Source organism: Eublepharis macularius, chromosome 6, assembly GCF_028583425.1.
Source record: "Eublepharis macularius isolate TG4126 chromosome 6, MPM_Emac_v1.0, whole genome shotgun sequence".
In the NCBI taxonomy this organism is placed as follows: domain Eukaryota; kingdom Metazoa; phylum Chordata; class Lepidosauria; order Squamata; family Eublepharidae; genus Eublepharis; species Eublepharis macularius.
In genome coordinates, this window is record NC_072795.1 from 18,535,041 (window position 1) to 18,552,779 (window position 17,739).

A 17,739-nucleotide genomic window follows, 5' to 3' on the forward strand; every position below is an offset into this window, starting at 1 on the left:
AATCTTTGTATCTTTGTACTGAATGACACGCGTAGCTTATTAAGAGTTATCAATATGTTACAGAGACTATTTTGAACATACTTTAATGTCTAATTGTTTGTATTAGGGTAGAGCTGTTTGCCCCCCCAGTCCGGAATAAAGAGGCAGACACAAAGCATTTTGGATATTAATGGGCCACTTTATTTTAACTTTAACAAACTATAAATACGGCAAGGGATCTAACTGCGGTACAGGTCAGGCACGGTGTCCGCGCCAGGACTACCATCCTGACCTGTCTGGGCGAGCCCCACTGCCCCGGGTGCAAGCCATCCACATGCATGGCTGCAACCCGTCTGGCCAGGCAAATGGTTACCACTCCCCGAAGCTCCAACCACTCCGCCATACAGCCTGAGTGAAGGACATTTACAGGGGTGAGTGCCAGAAGCAATCTGCCCTCTTAGCTGATCGCCATGAAGCCCACCAGCCAATCAGACAGACTCCAATCCCCCTTATTGGGGATATGCCAAGGGTGCTCGCCGGCCCGCTCCCTTTTTCCCAACTCTATCCTGCCATGGGCAGGGCCAAGCCTCTGCTTAGGCCCTTGCACCCCACAGGTGGCTTATGGCCAACCTGAGCCCTTGCCGTAGGTCGTCTAAAAACAGTTCATTACCGGCAACTGAGAGGTGAACTCCATCACCCCTATAAAGATGAGCTGCCGCGGCTCGAATCCTAGGGTGAGGCAAATATATGCCCAATCCATCCCCCAAGGCTTTCAGTAAAGCGCTATTAGCCCTACGTCTAGCCTCATTCATACCCCGGGCATCGAGGCCCTCACGCCATCTGCGTCGCGGCAAGATAGCCGACCATAAGATCAGGACCCCAGGCCAGAGTTTACATATCTGATGTAAGTCTGCCTGTGCCTGCAGTGAAAGGGCCTTACCCTTGATCAAACCTAGGTCATTACCCCCAAGGTGGATGACCAAAATATGAGGAGGGGGTCCCCTCCTATCCGAGAACAGCAAAGGCATCAACCCAGGCCACCGGAGGCCCCGTCGACCCTGCCATTCCACCGTAGCCCACTCACTGAGGCCAAGCTGGGACCCAATCTGTGTCCTCTTGGCTTGATGGGCCGCCCAGAACACCATGCTGTGCCCGCAGATGAGGATCCGAAGCCTCCCACGGCGAGCCACAGCACCTACAAAAGAAAACAGCATCAACAACATGTCCACTCTAAGGAAGAGGGCGAATATATGAACGATAAGTGGCAGATCGCCAACGGCCAACCCGCTGAATAACTGGTCCTGGGTAACCCATGGCCGCAGCCGTGGAAGCAGCACCAATCCGAAAGGAATGTGTCGCAAACCGGACACCCGTAAAACCTAACTTGACAAGTGCCTTCCCAGTCACGGCCCAAAATTGATACTTCGTCAGGGGTCCACCATCACTATGACAAAACAGGACCCCCGGCTTTGTCCCCCGCACCTGGACATACTGACGCAGAGCCCGAACAGGGCACAACTCCTGCTCCTCACAGGGCCCTAATACAATCTCAATCCCACGTCCCCTTTGATCCGTCTTGGAACGGCGGACCTTAAGGACTGCAGACTCCCCTCGAAACTTAAGGTCCTGCGCCGAAAGCGCTCTCCCCGACACATCTGTGACAGAGAGAGGGACCAACTCGCTCACCCGCAGGGCCCCAAAAAATGCCGTCAAGGCAGCTGCATGGAAGAGAAGCGCCTCAAAGCGAGAGCGGCAAACTTCCCCCCAGACAGAACACAAGCCCCGAAGGACAGAAGGGGAAATGGGTTGCCTATCGTCCCTCCGTGCCACCGTCTCTCGAGACCATCCTTCTAACATCTTCTTAATCCTAAAATCCCCAGTGGCATCGGTCAAACCCCGGGCCTTACTGGCAAATGCCAATGCAGCTAGCTGACTCCGAATCGACTTTACTGCCAGACCCTTACCTTTACGATCGACGCAAAACTGCATAAGGTGGACAGCCGGAATCGGCCATTCCTGCCGCAGTCCTGCCTCCCGCCTAAAAGTAGCGAACTGTCTCACCGCCCGATCATAAGCCCTCTGGGTACTGGGGGCAATAGCTAAACGAATCGCCCTGCATGCCTCTGTCCTCCAATCTGCCATAGAAACTGCGGCATCAGAGCTGGCTGCAAGTCGGCCTCGGGGGCAAGCAGTCGAAATCGCATCATCTGCAAGCGAGACAAGGCGTCCGCTATGCAGTTGTTCACACCAGGAACATGCTTCGCCAGGAACAGTATATTTAACCGCAGGCACTGCAAGGTAAAAACCCTGACTAACCTCATCACCCTGCAGGATTTGGATGAAAGGGAGTTAACCACTTGCACCACTGCCATATTATCACACCAAAAGTGCACCGAGTGGTTAGCAAGGTCCTCCCCCCACAAACAAACCGCTACAAGGATGGGAAAAAACTCCAAGAATGTAAGATCCTTGGTAAGCCCTTGAGCAGCCCAATCAGAGGGCCACTGCTCCGCACACCAGTGCCCCCGAAAATATACTCCAAAACCCATGGCTCCTGATGCGTCTGAAGTAACTTGGAGTTCAGCTTCAAGCAGAAGCTCGTCCCTCCAAAATGTAACACCATTAAATGAGCTCAAAAAGTCCTCCCAAATTTGTATATCCGCCCTCATGCCGCTGGTAATCCGAATCTTATGATGAGGCTTGCGGACACCACTCGTTGAATGACACAGGCGTCTAAGAAACGCCCTACCAGGGGCCACCACACGACAGGCAAAGTTCAAATGCCCAATGAGTTGTTGAAGCTCCTGCAAGGAAACCTTCCGCCTTCCCTTGAACGATGCCAAGCGGGTACGAAGGTCACAGAGTTTGTCCCTAGGCAAACTCGAGGTTTGCCGCCTGGTGTCAAGCTCAATACCTAAAAAGGTCAGAACTGAAGTTGGGCCCTCCGTCTTCTCATGGGCTAAGGGGACCCCCAGCTCCCCGGCCAGGGCAATAAAGCCAGCCAAAAGGCGGGCGCACTGTCCAGTCCCCTGCGGCCCAACGAAAAGATAATCATCTAAATAATGACAGGCATCGTAGCACCGCAAACGGTGCTTCAATGCCCATTCAAGAAACGAGCTAAAGCATTCGAAGTAAGCACAGGAAACAGAGCAACCCATAGGGAGTGCCCTGTCCATGTAGTACTTACCCTCAAATGCAAACCCCAGCAGCTCAAAATCGTCCGGGTGGACTGGGAGAAGGCGAAATGCTGACTTTATGTCGCATTTTGCCATCTCCGCCCCTACCCCACAACGCCGAACAACCCAGACCGCCTGGTCAAAGGAAGTGTAGCACACCGAGCACAGGTGCTCAGGTATGGAGTCATTCACTGAGCAGCCTTTGGGGTAAGACAGGTGGTGAATTAAACGGTATTCACCAGCAGCCTTTTTAGGAACAACACCAAGTGGCGAAACCCGCAAACTAGGAAGAGGCGGGGAAGGAAAGGGGCCTAAAACCCGCCCCTTAGAACACTCCTTGGCAATTTTTGCCCGGACCACCTCCTCCATGCCAACCACAGACTTCAAATTGGATGACATGAATGGGGCTCTAACTCCCTGAAACGGTATCCTAAAACCAAACTGAAAACCCCGTAATAAAAACAACGCCTCACTGCGTTTCGGATAAGGCTCCAACAACCGTTCAAGGACCCTCAGCCTTACCGGACTGGGGCCCTTTACCAGCAGACTGCTGGGAACCACCTGCTGTACCTCCACCGCGCCTACCACCTTTCTTAGGTTGCCGGGGGCATGCCGTGAAAGGGTGTGGACCCCCACAGAAAGGGCACTGATGCCTAAAGGAACAAGACTTCCTTGAACACTCCCCTCGAGATCCAAACTCCCAACACAACAGGCGGGGTTGAACCGCCTGCCCCGCAGCAGGGCGGGGAGCAGAAGGGGGCTGGGACTTATGCAGCAAGTGACCACTGTCCGAACGGTCTCCAGTACTAGGCTTAGCGGGGGACATAACCTGCAGCCACAGCTGCTGGTGGATACGGTCCCACGGCATGGCTGGATTAAGGGCTGCCCTCATACGGAATTCCTCGTCGTATTGCATCCACGCTGGCCCTGAAAACTCCGTATAGCCCTTATAAATAATGTCCATATATTGGAAAAGCTGGGCCGCACGCCATGGCTGCGCCCGAGCAATGACACCCGCATATATGAACATACCAGGCAGCCAATTGTGCCAGTTCCTGTCAACCTTCCTGCGCTTAAGTTTCTCCTTATCCCTTTCATCTAAATCCTCTTTATCCTTCTTCTCGATTTCCCGAAACAGAAGGGTAAAGATATCAACGTACTCACCCCGCAAAATTTTATCTCTGGTAGCTTGCGTCAGATGGTCACCAAGGGGCAGTGCCATATCACCAAACGGTAGCGCGGTGAAAGGCACCGTCCCGTAACCACCCGTCCCCAGCTGAGGATTCCAATAACCCGCAGGGTACGCCTGCCATGCTGGAGGTTGCCCTGCCCCACCCTGGGTCATACCCCCGTACCAACCAACCGAGGAAGCCCACGGCTGCCCCTGTCCTGAGGGAGCACTGGCGCCCAGCTGACCCCAAGTATTAGCCTGACCCCAAGGGGAAGGAACTGCGGCCGTGGCCGAGGCCAGAGCGGGGACAGCCTGAGAACCCGGCGCCTGAGCCTGATTGGACCACATGGAGGAAGATCCCTGAGGCAAAGGGCCCCAAGGCCAAGCGTGAGTTGGTGCGTTGGAACTCTTACCAGCATCCTCAGCGGGTTCAGCCACTAATGCCGGAGGGTCCACAGCCAAGGCGACAGGCCCACTCTCATCGGCCCAAGCTTGCTCATTCTCACCAACTCCTTGCGTATCCATCGCAGATACCGACTGTTGTACACTGTCACCCGCAGAACCGGCTGCAACACCTGCAGACTCCACAAGGGGAACGGGGGGAAGGCGTGAAGGCCGCTGCCCTATATCCGTGTCCCACGCCGGCTCCAAACAGCGCGCAGGAGCCTCTCTGGAGAACGAGCCCAAACGGCTCTGAAGACACCCTAGGGCTGCCGAGCCTCCGTCGCCGCCGACGCCGCCTCTAAAGAGCCCTGCTTCGCCGCTCGGAGAGAGGAGCAAGCCTCCGACCTTCTCTGCCGAGCGCGCGAAGCCAACTGCAGGGCAGAGAGAGCGGAGCTGCATAACAAGGCTTGGCTCCGCCCCCCTGAAAGCCCGCGTTTTCTTCCCTCCCTGCAGCAGCCGCTTTCTCCGTCCAGGGCTGCAAATGCGGCCCCCATCCTATGCAGCTTTGAGCTGCCGGCTGGGAGGGCCGTAATTCCGCAATAGTTTTCTTTCTTAACTTGCCCAGCAGGGAATGTCATTTTTACTGCTGAAATAGATGGACTCTTGATCTGTGCCAGAAAGTTTTTTCTTACATCCTTGACAGTGCAATGCCATGAACATTTTCTTGGAAATAAACCCCATTGAATAGACCTGGTAAAGATTCTGAGTAGACCTACCTAGGGTAGCATTACAAGTGTTTGCCAACAAGCTCACACAGCTATTTGTCTTCCAACTGTGTTCTTTTGGGTTAACCCTATGGACATTTAAGGTAACTTGTATATGGAAGGTACCATCAAGTCTTAGCTGATATATGATGATGACTCCAGAGAGGTCAGAAATGAATAGAGGTGCTTTGTCATTGCTTTCTTCCATGAAGTGACCCTGGACTTCCTTGGTAGTCTCCCACCCAAGCGCTAACCAGGGCTGACCCTGCTTAGCTTTCAAGGTGTGACAAAGCCAGTCTAGTTTGGGCCACTGGAGAGTTAAATTTACCTGTCAAAAAAGAGACCATGAGGTTTCTTGTTTTCATCTCAACCGCCCCAGATTTTGTTTCTCTTTCCCTGCCATTTGCTTTGAATGTGGTTAGCGCCCCAGCACATGAATAATACAGTGTAGCAAAATTGATGGCGCAGTTCTTTTGTTAAAGCAGTTATGAAATGAGAAAACAAAATCTACAAGGAAAAGTTATGAAAAACAGCATTTCTTTTACACTAAAAAAGATGAAGCTGCTTTGCCATTTACATTCGTCTCTCCCGTGTCATGAATATGAGATCAGATTTCTTTCTCTTTCTCTCTTTTTTTATATAAATCTGTTGATAGTTCCATACGGCAAGTCATTTTTTTTATATAAGCTCTGTCAGGACTGCTGTAAATATTAAAAAGATTTATGAATTAATTTTCATCTGTAAATGACAAAATACCCTCTCTCTGTGTTTGAGAAATCTGCCTAGCTGTTAAAATGTATATAAATAGATATTTCATTTAGAATTCCAGTCACTCTTCGGATTTTTTTTAAGCATATAGCTTAATGTGTAGCATCCTCTCCTCCCCTCCCATTTCTGTTAGAACAATAAAAACATCAAAATCATCATCATAATTGTCCTTGTGGACATATTTCAAAAGAAGAAAATTGACTTTTTCATTATTTGGAAAAAATGCTAGGGACTGAGTTCGGGATTCATTGCTTTTCTTACACAAAACCTGTTTTCTTTGCTGTTATAGGTATGGCTTTAAGAATTCAGAGAGAGGGATTATTTAGTGTGTGGCAGCCTTCTGTCTAAGGGAGCTGTGCAGAACTAAATGCATGGCCTAATATATGAGCATGGTTAGAGTTTTCCTGGACTAAAACAAATGTACTCCAAGGCCAGGCCCCTATTTCCAGTGTGGGCCAGCCAGATGCTGCAGGGAAGCTCACGTGTGGGGCATGAAGGAAACTATCCTTTTTCTGGAGGAGTTAGCCATGTTAGTCTGTAGTAGCAAAATCAAAAAGAGTCCAGTAGCACCTTTAAGACTAACCAATTTTATTGTAGCATAAGCTTTCGAGAATCAAGTTCTCTTCGTCAGATGCATGATCCAAACTGGTCAAATACAGAAGAGGAGGGGAGATAGGGGAGAGAAGGAGACATATATCAGAAGGGGACAGGATGCAATTAGCGGGGAGGCAACCAAAACATTCCTTTGCTAGTAAATGTAAACATCTCCTTTTGGTGTGGAGTCAGTTTGCCGTGTTAGTTTGCAGCAGTAAAAGCATCCAATTCCTATGTAGTATAAGCCTTCGATAACCACAGCTCTCCCTGCCAGATGCATCTGGCAAAGAGAACTGTGGTCCCTGAAAGCCCACACCAGGCGTCACTGGGCTCCCCCAGACCACGCCTCTGTAAAGGAAATCTGTTACCTGTGATAATGTAATAACCATTCATAGTCTCTATTCAGTCCCAGCTTGACAGAGTCAAATTTGCATATGAATTCCAATTCAGCAGCCTCCCGTTGGATTTTGTTTTTGAAAGGAATTGGACGCTTCCACCGCCGCAAACCAACACGGCAAACTGACTCCACACCAAAAGGAGATGTCCACACCTACCAGCAAAGGAATGCTCCGGCTGCCCCCCCCCGCCAATCGCATCCCGTCCCCTCCCGATACATGTCTCCCTCCCTCCCCCATCCCCCCTCCTCCTCTGCACTCGACCAGTCTCTGTATCATGCATCTGACAAAGAGAACCCGACTCCCGAAAGCCCACGCTACAATAAAATTGGTTATAGATCAAGAGGAGTTAGCCGTGTTAGTCTGTAGTAGCAAAATCAAAAAGAGTCCAGTAGCACCTTTAAGACTAACCAATTTTATTGTAGCACAAGCCCTCGAGAATCAAGTTCCCTTCATCAGATGCACGATCCGAACTGGTCAAATACAGAAGAGGAGGGATGAGAGGGGAGAAAGAAGGGGACACACACCACAAGGAGACAGAATGCAACCAGCGTGGAGGCAGCCAAAACACTCCCCCGCTCGGAAATGCAAACATCTCCCCCTGGTGTGCAGCCAGCCCGCCGTATCCATCTGCAGCAGCGAAAGTATCCAATTCCTATGTAGTATAAGCCTTCGATGACCACAGCTCTCCCTGCCAGCTGCATCTGACAAAGAGAACTGTGATCCCCGAAAGCCCACACCAGGCGTCACTGGGCTCCCCCAGACCACGCCTCTGTAAAGGGAACCTGTTACCTGTGATAATGTGATAACCATTCATAGTCTCTATTCAGTCCCAGCTTGACAGAGTCAAATTTGCATATGAATTCCAATTCAGCAGCCTCCCGTTGGATTTTGTTTTTGAAAGGTTTCTGTTGAACCACAGCGACCTTTAAGTCTTTGGTGGAATGTCCTGGTAGATTGAAGTGTTCTCCCACTGGTTTTTGGACGTTTCCATTTCTAATGTCAGATTTGTGTCCATTTATTCTTTTGCGTAGAGGTTGGCTGGTTTGTCCAATGTACAGAGCAGAAGGACATTGTTGGCACATGAGGGCATATATCAGATTGGAGGATGAGCAGCTGTAAGAGCCAGAGACAGTGTAGTTGATGCCATTGGGTCCTGTAATTGTATTCCCTGGGTAGATATAGGGGCAGAGCTGGCATCTGGGTCTGTTGCAGGGCCTGGTACCTGTGCTGGTGACTCTGCTGGCAGAGGCTGCTGAATTGGAATTCATATGCAAATTTGACTCTGTCAAGCTGGGACTGAATAGAGACTATGAATGGTTATCACATTATCACAGGTAACAGATTTCCTTTACAGAGGCGTGGTCTGGGGGAGCCCAGTGACGCCTGGTGTGGGCTTTCAGGGACCACAGTTCTCTTTGTCAGATGAATCTGGCAGGGAGAGCTGTGGTTATCGAAGGCTTATACTACATAGGAATTGGACGCTTTTACTGCTGCAAACTAACACGGCAAACTGACTCCACACCAAAAGGAGATGTTTACATTTACTAGCAAAGGAATGTTTTGGTTGCCTCCCCGCTAATTGCATCCTGTCCCCTTCTGATATATGTCTCCTTCTCTCCCCTATCTCCCCTCCTCTTCTGTATTTGACCAGTTTGGATCATGCATCTGACGAAGAGAACTTGATTCTCGAAAGCTTATGCTACAATAAAATTGGTTAGTCTTAAAGGTGCTACTGGACTTTTTTTGATTATCCTTTTTCTGTTATTTCTCCCCAGCAATTGGTATGGGATTTTAAATGGAAGAGTAGAGAACCATGTTAAGAGTGACAGGACTCTAATTGGGAAAACTGGGTTTGATTCCCTGCTCCTCCACTTGAAGCCAGTTGGGTGATCTTGGGTCAGTAACAGCTTCTCGGAGCTCTCTCAGCCCCACCCACTTCATGGGGTGATTTTCATGAGGAAAATAATAACACACTTTGTAAACTTCTTTAAGTGGGCACTAAGTTGTCCTGAAGGGCAGTATATAAATCAAATCTTGTTGTTGTTTCAAGGTTAGGTAGTGTACGGGTAGACCCTGAAGGCATACAGACATACTAAGTAGCAAGTCTCAACTCAAAAAGCATAAACTGTTTCCCACCACCACCATCACCACGTGCTCTTTTGATAAGTGGAGCTGGCAGCAGAGAAAGGCAATGAAAAGGAACAGTGAAGGCAATATGGACACATTCACATTCATTCAAACATATGCAAACAGCCCACCACATGTCTGAGTCCCTGTTCCTGACCAGTATGTAGGACATGAGCCAAACCAACAGGGTGTTCAAGCATAACTAATGGAAAGTAGTTCAACTCAGTTTTTAACCCTGCCTCTATAAAATGTCCTTGTTGTTTGTTATATTATGATGAATAATCAGTAACATAACTTTGTAGGATAGATTGGAAGACGGACATTAAGATGCACACACCTATCGTGTTTTTTTCTTAGCGATAAGTAAATTGTATATACCCCCTTTCCCAATTAAAGTAAAAGACATAGGCACAGAGCACTTCATGTATTATTTTAGAAACAAAAGCAAAGAGCTGAAGAAAATTATGGGTAATGATAGAGTTTTGGGGGTGTTAGTGATAGGGACATGAGCCCAGCAAATTGGTAGTTGTTGAGATAAGTAATACTTCTATCGAAAGTGGTTTTGGAATGATTAGAAGTCCCCTGGGGAGAAGTATGTTGTTTTATGGGCATCTGTCTCAAGCTACGGGTGGGTTGTTATTTTTTAGAAACAAATATGTCTGTTGTTTTCAACCTATCCTAGACTCTCCCTCCTTCCTTTAAAAAGAGCTTTTGACCTTGCTATGTCTGTACTGTTGGGCTCTCCTACCAAAAAGTAGAAAGTTTCCTTGGCAAGTTTCCTGATTTTGTTTGTCTGAAGGCTTTTTTGACTAGCAACAAAATTTAATGATGATATTAAGAGATGCTGATAAACTTCACTTTATTGTTCAAAACTGAGCATTGCCCCGTGACACTCAAAGGCGTTAGAACCAGAGCAGAAGAGCTCTCCTAGTCAGAAATTTTATTGATCTCATCTGATCTCTCAGAGATTGAAGGTTGTCTTTCTATTTTTAACTTGCCTCCAGCCTTCCGAATACATGAAGCACATGGAAACTGTTGACAGTGTGGGAACTCCGGTGCACGCAAGTGAGTAAGCTCTGTTAGAATTATGGAATCATAGAATCATAGAGTTGGAAGGTACCTCTAGGGCCATCTAATCCAACCCTCTGCACAATGCAGGAAATTCACAACTACCCCTCCCCTCTCCCCCAGTGACACCTGGTCCATGCCCAGAAGATGGTAAAACACCTCCAAGATCCCTAGCCAAACTGGCCTGTGGAAAATTGCTACCTGACCCCAGGATGGTGATCGGCATTACCCTGGACATGTAAGAAGGCCACAAGAACTAATTACTGATGTAATCCATTCTGCCCTCCCCCTCAGGATCTGCCCAGGTTCACAGAATCAGCATTGCTGTCAGATGACCTCTGCTTAAAAACCTCCAAAGCAGAGCCTACCACCTCTTGAGGAAGCCTGTTCCACTGAAGGACCGTTCTAACTGTTAGGAAGTTCTTCCTAATGTTTAGCCGAAAGCTCTTCTGATTTAATTTCAAGCTGTTAGTTCTGGTCTGACTTTCTGGGGCAGGGGAAAACAACTCCACAGCATCCTCTATATGACAGACCTTCAAGTACTTGAAGATGGTTATCATATCACTTCTCAGTTTTTGCCTCTCCAGGTTAAACATTCCGAGCTCCTTCAACCTTTCCTTATAGGACTTGGTCTCCAGACCCCTCACCATCTTTGTTGCCCTCCTCTGGACATGTTCTAGCTTGTCTATATCCTACTTAAATTGCAGTGCCTGAAACCGAACACAATACTCTAGGTGAGGTCTAAACAGAGCAGAGTAGAGTGATACCATCACTTCTTGTGATCTGGATACTATACTTTTGTTTATACAGCCCCCATACTGCATTTGCCTTTTTAGCTGCCACATCACACTGCTGACTCATATTCAGTGTATGGTCTACTAAGACCCCTAGATCCTTTTTGCACATACTACTACCAAGACAAGTCTCCCCCATCCTATAATTATGCATTTGATTTTTCCTTCCCAAATGTAGAACTTTGCATTTATCTCTGTTGAAAATCATTTTATTTGTTTTAGCAAAGTTTTTTAGCCTGTCAAGATCATTCTCTATCCTTACTCCGTCTTCGACCATGTTTGCTACTCCTCCCAATTTAGTTTCATCTGCAAATTTAAGAAGCGTTCCCTCCATTCTTTTATCCAAATAATTTAAAAAAATGTTAAACAGATCAGGTCCCAGGACTGATTCCTGAGGAACTCCACTTGTCACTCTTCTCCAAAAGGATGAGGAACCATTAATAAACACGCTTTGGGTGTGATCTGTCAACCAGTTACAGATCCACCTAATAGTAATAGGGTCCAACAAACCACATTTTACCAACTTGTTGACAAGGATATTGAGTGGAACCTTATCAAACGCCTTACTCAAACAGAGATCAACTATGTCTACAGCATTCTCCTGATACAGCAAGGTAGTAACTTTCTCAAAAAAAGAGAGATAAGGTTAGTCTCACATGACTTGTTCTTGAGAAACCCATGCTGGCTCTTAGTAATCACAGCCATCCTTTCTAAATGCTCAAGGACTGACTGATGATTTGTTCTATGACTTTTCCAGGTATAGATGTCAAGCTGACGGGTCGGTAGTTACCTGGATCCTCTTTTTTCTCCTTCTTGAAGATTGGGTCAACATTTGCCCGCCTCCAAACTTCTGGCACCTCGCCTGATCTCCAAGAATTCTCAAAAATAATGGACAGAGGCTCTGAAATTACATCTGTGAGCTCCTTTAGTACCCTTGGGTGCAATTCATCTGGTCCTGAATTCTATTTAAAGAAATTAGGTGTTTATGTACTACCTCTATGCTGATCCTAGGCTCTAACTCCCTTCCCCCATCATGTATTCTATTATTGCCATGTTGAACACCATCTCCCTCGCAGGAGAAGACTGACGAAAAGTAGCAGTTGAGCAGTTCTGCCCTCTCTTCATTGCCTGTTACAATTTCACTTCCCTGTCCCTGCAATGGGCCTACCATGTCCTTGCTAAAATCCTTGAGCCTCAGGGCCAAGCTACACATGACGAATGACACTTGAACGGCAAGTGTATTTCTCCCTGTTCACTTGCCCTCCACTCAATCCACTTGCCGTTCAAGTGTCATTCGTCATGTGTAGCTTGGCCCTCAGTGGCTTTACTTCCAGGTTTCATCCCAAAGTGATGTCAATGCCTCGATGATGTCCTTTTCCCAATGCCTTGCCCCAAAACTTTCCAGGGAGTTTCAAGCAAGTGCTTGGATTGTACTCTTATCTTAGATTGTCTATACCTTTAAAATTTGTAAACTGCAATGAGTTCATGCTAAATAAAAACATCAAACAGATAAATGACAGCAGGGGGAAAATGCCATTTTCTAGCATGCCTTTCTCCTCCCCCCACCTTCTTTGCTGCCTGTTCTGACATTACTTCTCTATATCAGGGCAGGTGTATTAAGGGTGGAGTAAAAGACAAAACAGGAGGACAGGAATTCTCAGTACAGAGCTGTCTGACACCTCTGGTTATCTGAACTTCCATCTGAGGAGGGTTGGAGGAAGCTTGCACATCTTTGACTGAATTTCTTTAATATAGTCAGGAGAAAAGATTTCTGTAGTTCATATAAGCTCATATAAAATACTGGAATTTTTGAATCCAGAACTCTGTTTCTCCCTACATGAGGGAAATCTTTCTTTCTTTCTTTCTTTCTTTCTTTCTTTCTTTCTTTCTTTCTTTCTTTCTTTCTTTCTTTCTTTCTTTCTTTCTTTTCTTTGTCAACAGCCTTTATAAATCACCCAGTTATCTAGAGTTCTATCCTATGCAGAATTACTCCAGTCTAATCTAAGCCCTCTGAGATCTGTCGGCTTTGTCCGATGTAACTCTACCTCGTTTGCACTGTCAATGAAAAACTCATTTAGACTCTCATCAATTTTGTGCCGATTTTTTTTTTACATCCAGCAACTGTTTACAAAAATGGACAGAAGCTGACTCATTTCAGGGACTGCAGCAATGTAAGGAGTCATTATGTTGGTATCGCAGTAGTAGAACATCTGCTCGGGATACAGAAGGTCCCAGGTTCAATCCCTGGCATCGCTAGTTAAAAGGATCAGATAGAAAGCAACGTGAAAGATGTGCCCCTGAGACCCTGAAGAGGAGCTGGAAGTCTGAGTAGACAACACTCTCTTTGATGGACCAATGATCTGATTCAGTGTAAGGCAGCTTCTTGTTTCCAGCTGTCTGTCAGCTCATTTGCCATTTTTTAAATGTAAATGAATGTTCCAGAAAGCAGTACTGTAGAAAAAACAACAACAACAACAACAACCGATTTATATACTGCCCTTCAGGACAATTTAACGCCCACTCAGAGTGGTTTATTTATTTATTTAATTTATTTATTTGATTTGATTTATACCCCACCGTCCCCAGAGATGGCTCAGGGTGGCTAACAGCATTCAAAAAATACAATAAAAGTTACAAAACCATAAAATCAATAATATTTTTTTAAAAGTCATTAAAATAGTCCAGGAGCAGGCTATTTAAACAAATATTGGGAGCCTGTATATAGGCATAGCAGATGGCCGAGGGCAGCCCCAGAAAAAGTGGTGGTCTTAGATGGAAGAAGGAGGACACCCGCTGGCACTCAGCCAAAGGTCTGGTAGAACATCCCCGTTTTACAGGCCCTGCGGAACTGTAACAGGTCCTACAGGGCCAGGATCTCCAGCGGGAGAGCGTTCCACCAGGGTGTGTTATTACTATCCTCACAACAATCAACCTGTGAGGTGGGTGGGACTGAGAAAGCCCTGAAAGAGCTGTGGCTGACCCAAGGTCACCCAGCTGGCTTCAAGCGGAGGAGTGAAGAATCAGGTTCTCCAGATTGGAGTCCTGCTACTCTTAACCATTACACCAAACTGGTAGTGCAGGATATGAAAAGATAGTTGAAGTAAAGGTCACAGTCCTTACTAGGTGGGACCATGGATCAAAGGGAGGACATTTGCTTTTCCTGGAGATTTTCCCAGGCTCAATCTTTGGCATCTACACTTAAAAGGAATAGGCAACAGGTGGTGTGAGATGCTGATCTGAGACCCAATCTCAGGGCCAGTGCATCAATGGAGGCAGGTCTGGCAATCGCCTCAAACACAGAGGCTGGAGGGGGCGCGGGGGGGGGGGGCGTGCCATGGAGCAACTGAGCAGGAGGGCTGGAAGGATGCACGCACGCCAAGCATTTCCCCCCTATCTCCTGCCTGTCACCTCACAAACTGGAAAGGAGCTGGGGGGAAAGTGATAAGTTTGTTTTGGGGGACTGGGGGTGGGGATGGGATGGAATAATGACAGAAGAACGCAAAGGGGAAGGGAAAGGAGAAAGCGGGAAGGACCTAGAGAAACAGCTGCGCCTCAGAGTGTGCGCTTTGAATGAGCTGCTGAAGACGAAAATCCTTCTTCCAGGCACAAGCCTGCTGGACGCGAGGGCACCCAAAGACCATTCCGGGGTGGGCTGCTGCTGGTCCCTCCCAGGATACCCTTGCGTTGGAGGTGGGGAGGGGGGCTTGTGCCTGGAAGAAGGATTTGCATCTTCAGCAGCTCATTCAAAGTGCACACCCTGAGGTGCAGCTGTTTCTCTAGGTCCATCCCGCTTTCTCCTTCCCCTTCCCCTTCACTTTCTTCTGTCATTATCCCATCCCTCCAAGAAAACTTGCACAACCCTCATCTTGTTTGGTCTGGCTCCCAGTTGCCCCGTGCTGCTGCCGCCGCCGCTAGCTCACAGCTGCAGGTCAGGCACGGCAGTTGGCCAGGGCAGTGCGGGGCAGCTGAGCAGTCTGGGTGTGCGCGCGCACATGTGTGCATGCACAAAGGTAGCAACAGCCCTGAAGCTGCCCCCAGCCTTGGGTGCCAGAAACTCTGGCACCGGCCCTGCCCAATCTTGATGGACCAATGGAGTGATCCAGTATGGCAGCTTCATGAATCCTTGTGTACTAAGAAATGGGATTCTAGGAACTAACTTACTTCGAATAAATGTACAAAATGTAAAAATCAAATCACCCCTCTGACTTGACGTATAAAACCGCAAACAGATCTGATCTGGGCCTGGCCACTATTCTGTTACTACCGTCAAGGCTCATGGCTGTGCACCATCTGGGACACTGGTATTAACAAACATTTCGTTGCAAATTTAGTACCATGATTGTTTGATGGTGAAAATGGCAGAGGGATGCAGAGAGAGAGAGAGAGAGAGAAAGAGAGAGAGAGAGAGACTTTAACCCTTTCCTGCTCTGCTCTGCCTTACCCTGCTTTTTCTTTACAGAAAAGCCACCACTGACAGGGGTGGCATTCTGGATACAGCTGGGGCAGCTGCCAGGGCCTAGAGCTTCTGGAAGGGCCCACTGTCCCTGACCCCCACCCACCCGTGCATCTCCCCTGACACTTCACCTTGTAGCTTTCCCTGCTCATTCATTTGCATGTTGTTCACCACCCGTGTGTGTGTGTGTGTTTGTGCCATCAAATCGCCTTTGACCTATGGCGACCCTATGAATGAAAGACCTCCAAAACGTCCTTATCAGACTTGCTCAGATCTTGCAAACTGGAGGATGAGTCTTCTTTTATTGAGTCAAGCCATCTCATTTTGGGTCTTCCTTTTTTCCTACTGCCTTCCTAGCATTATTTACTTGTCTTCTCATGAAATGACCAAAGTACAATAGCCTCAGTTTTGTCAATTTAGCTTCTAGGGAGAACTCAGGCTTAATTTGATCTAGTACCTACTTATTTGACTTTCGGGTTGTCCATGGTATCTGCAAAATTCTCTTCCACCACCACATTTCAAATGAATCAATTTTCTTCCTGTCAGCTTTCTTCACTGTCCAACTTTCACATCCGTACATAGTAATGGGGAATACCATAGTTTGGATTATTTTGATCTTGGTTCCTAGAGAGATATCTTTATCTTTAAGGAGCTTCTCTAGCTCCCTAAGAGCTGCTCTTCCAAATCTCAATCTTCTTAGTTCTTGTGGCCCCTTCTTACATGCCCAGGGTAATGCCAATCACCAGCTTGGCATCAAGTAGCAATTTCCCCCAGGCCAGTTCGGCTAGGGGTCCTGACAGTGTTTTGCCATCTTCTGGGCATGGAGCAGGGGTCACTGGGTGTGTGGGGGGAAGGGGAGGTAGTTGTGAATTTCCAGCATTGTGCAGAGGGTTGGACTAGATGACCCTGGAGGTACCTTCCAACCCTATGATTCTATTATTCTTCTGATTTCTTCATTGCAGTCTCCCTTTTGGTTGATGATTGAGCCAAGGAATAGAAAAACTTGAACAATTTCAGTTTCCTCATTGTCAACTTTAAAATTGTGTAATTGGCTAATTGTCAATTGGAAACTCATGCCTCTTTTTCTTTCTTTCTTTCTTTCTTTATTTCTTACCCTGACCTGAATAGCGTAGGCGAGCCTGATCTTGTCAGATCTCAGAAGCTAAGCAGAGCCTGGTCTTGGTTAATAATTGGATGGGAGACCTCCAAGGAAGACAGGGGTTGCAAAGGCAAGCAATGGCAAACCACCTCTGTTAGTCTCTTGCCATGAAAGCACCACCAGGGGGTTGCCATGAATCAGCTATGACTTGAGGGCATTCTCATTTATTCATTTAAAACATTTATATGCTGCCTTTCTCTCCAAATGAGGTTCCAAAACAACAGACATTAAAACCTTTAAAACATTAAAAGAACAGTTAAAATGTATATATAAATATAATAAAACTTACAGGCATATAAACACGCACACACAACCAGGTAGGAGGGCCCAAAAGAGCTTACACCAAATAAAAACTGAGAAGTCTTATCCCATTGGCTGAAGACAACGATAGAGGGGGACAATTTAAACACCCTGGGCTGGAGTTCCAGAGTTTTTGTGCCACAACCAAGAAGGCCCTTTCCTCAGTTGCCACCAGGTTAGCTTAGATGGAAAGATATCCAAAGGAGGGCTTCCGAAGATGACTGGAGTGGACAGGTAGGTTCATATGAGAGAAGGTTGTCCTTAAAGACTGATGAGGAAGTATATTAAAGTAGTGCAGAGCGGTGGCACTCCTGGTACTCACAGCTAAACACAGCTTGTGCTGTCAAGGAAACGGCATGAATGTGGTGTAGGTAGCAGGAGGGCTTGTGAGTAGGGGGATGATGCACAGTCAGGTGGAGAGACATGTAGGTGGGTGGGTAGAAAGGAAAGCATGAGAAGGGCTAGTGGTGGGCAGAAGGGGGCCCTAGGCATTGTCTGTCCAGGTGCCTCCAAACTTGGAAACGGACTGAGTGCTAAACTGAATTTACCCTTTCTTGGGAAACCATCATGGAGTAGTTGAGCTGGATATCTTGAGGTGGCAAAT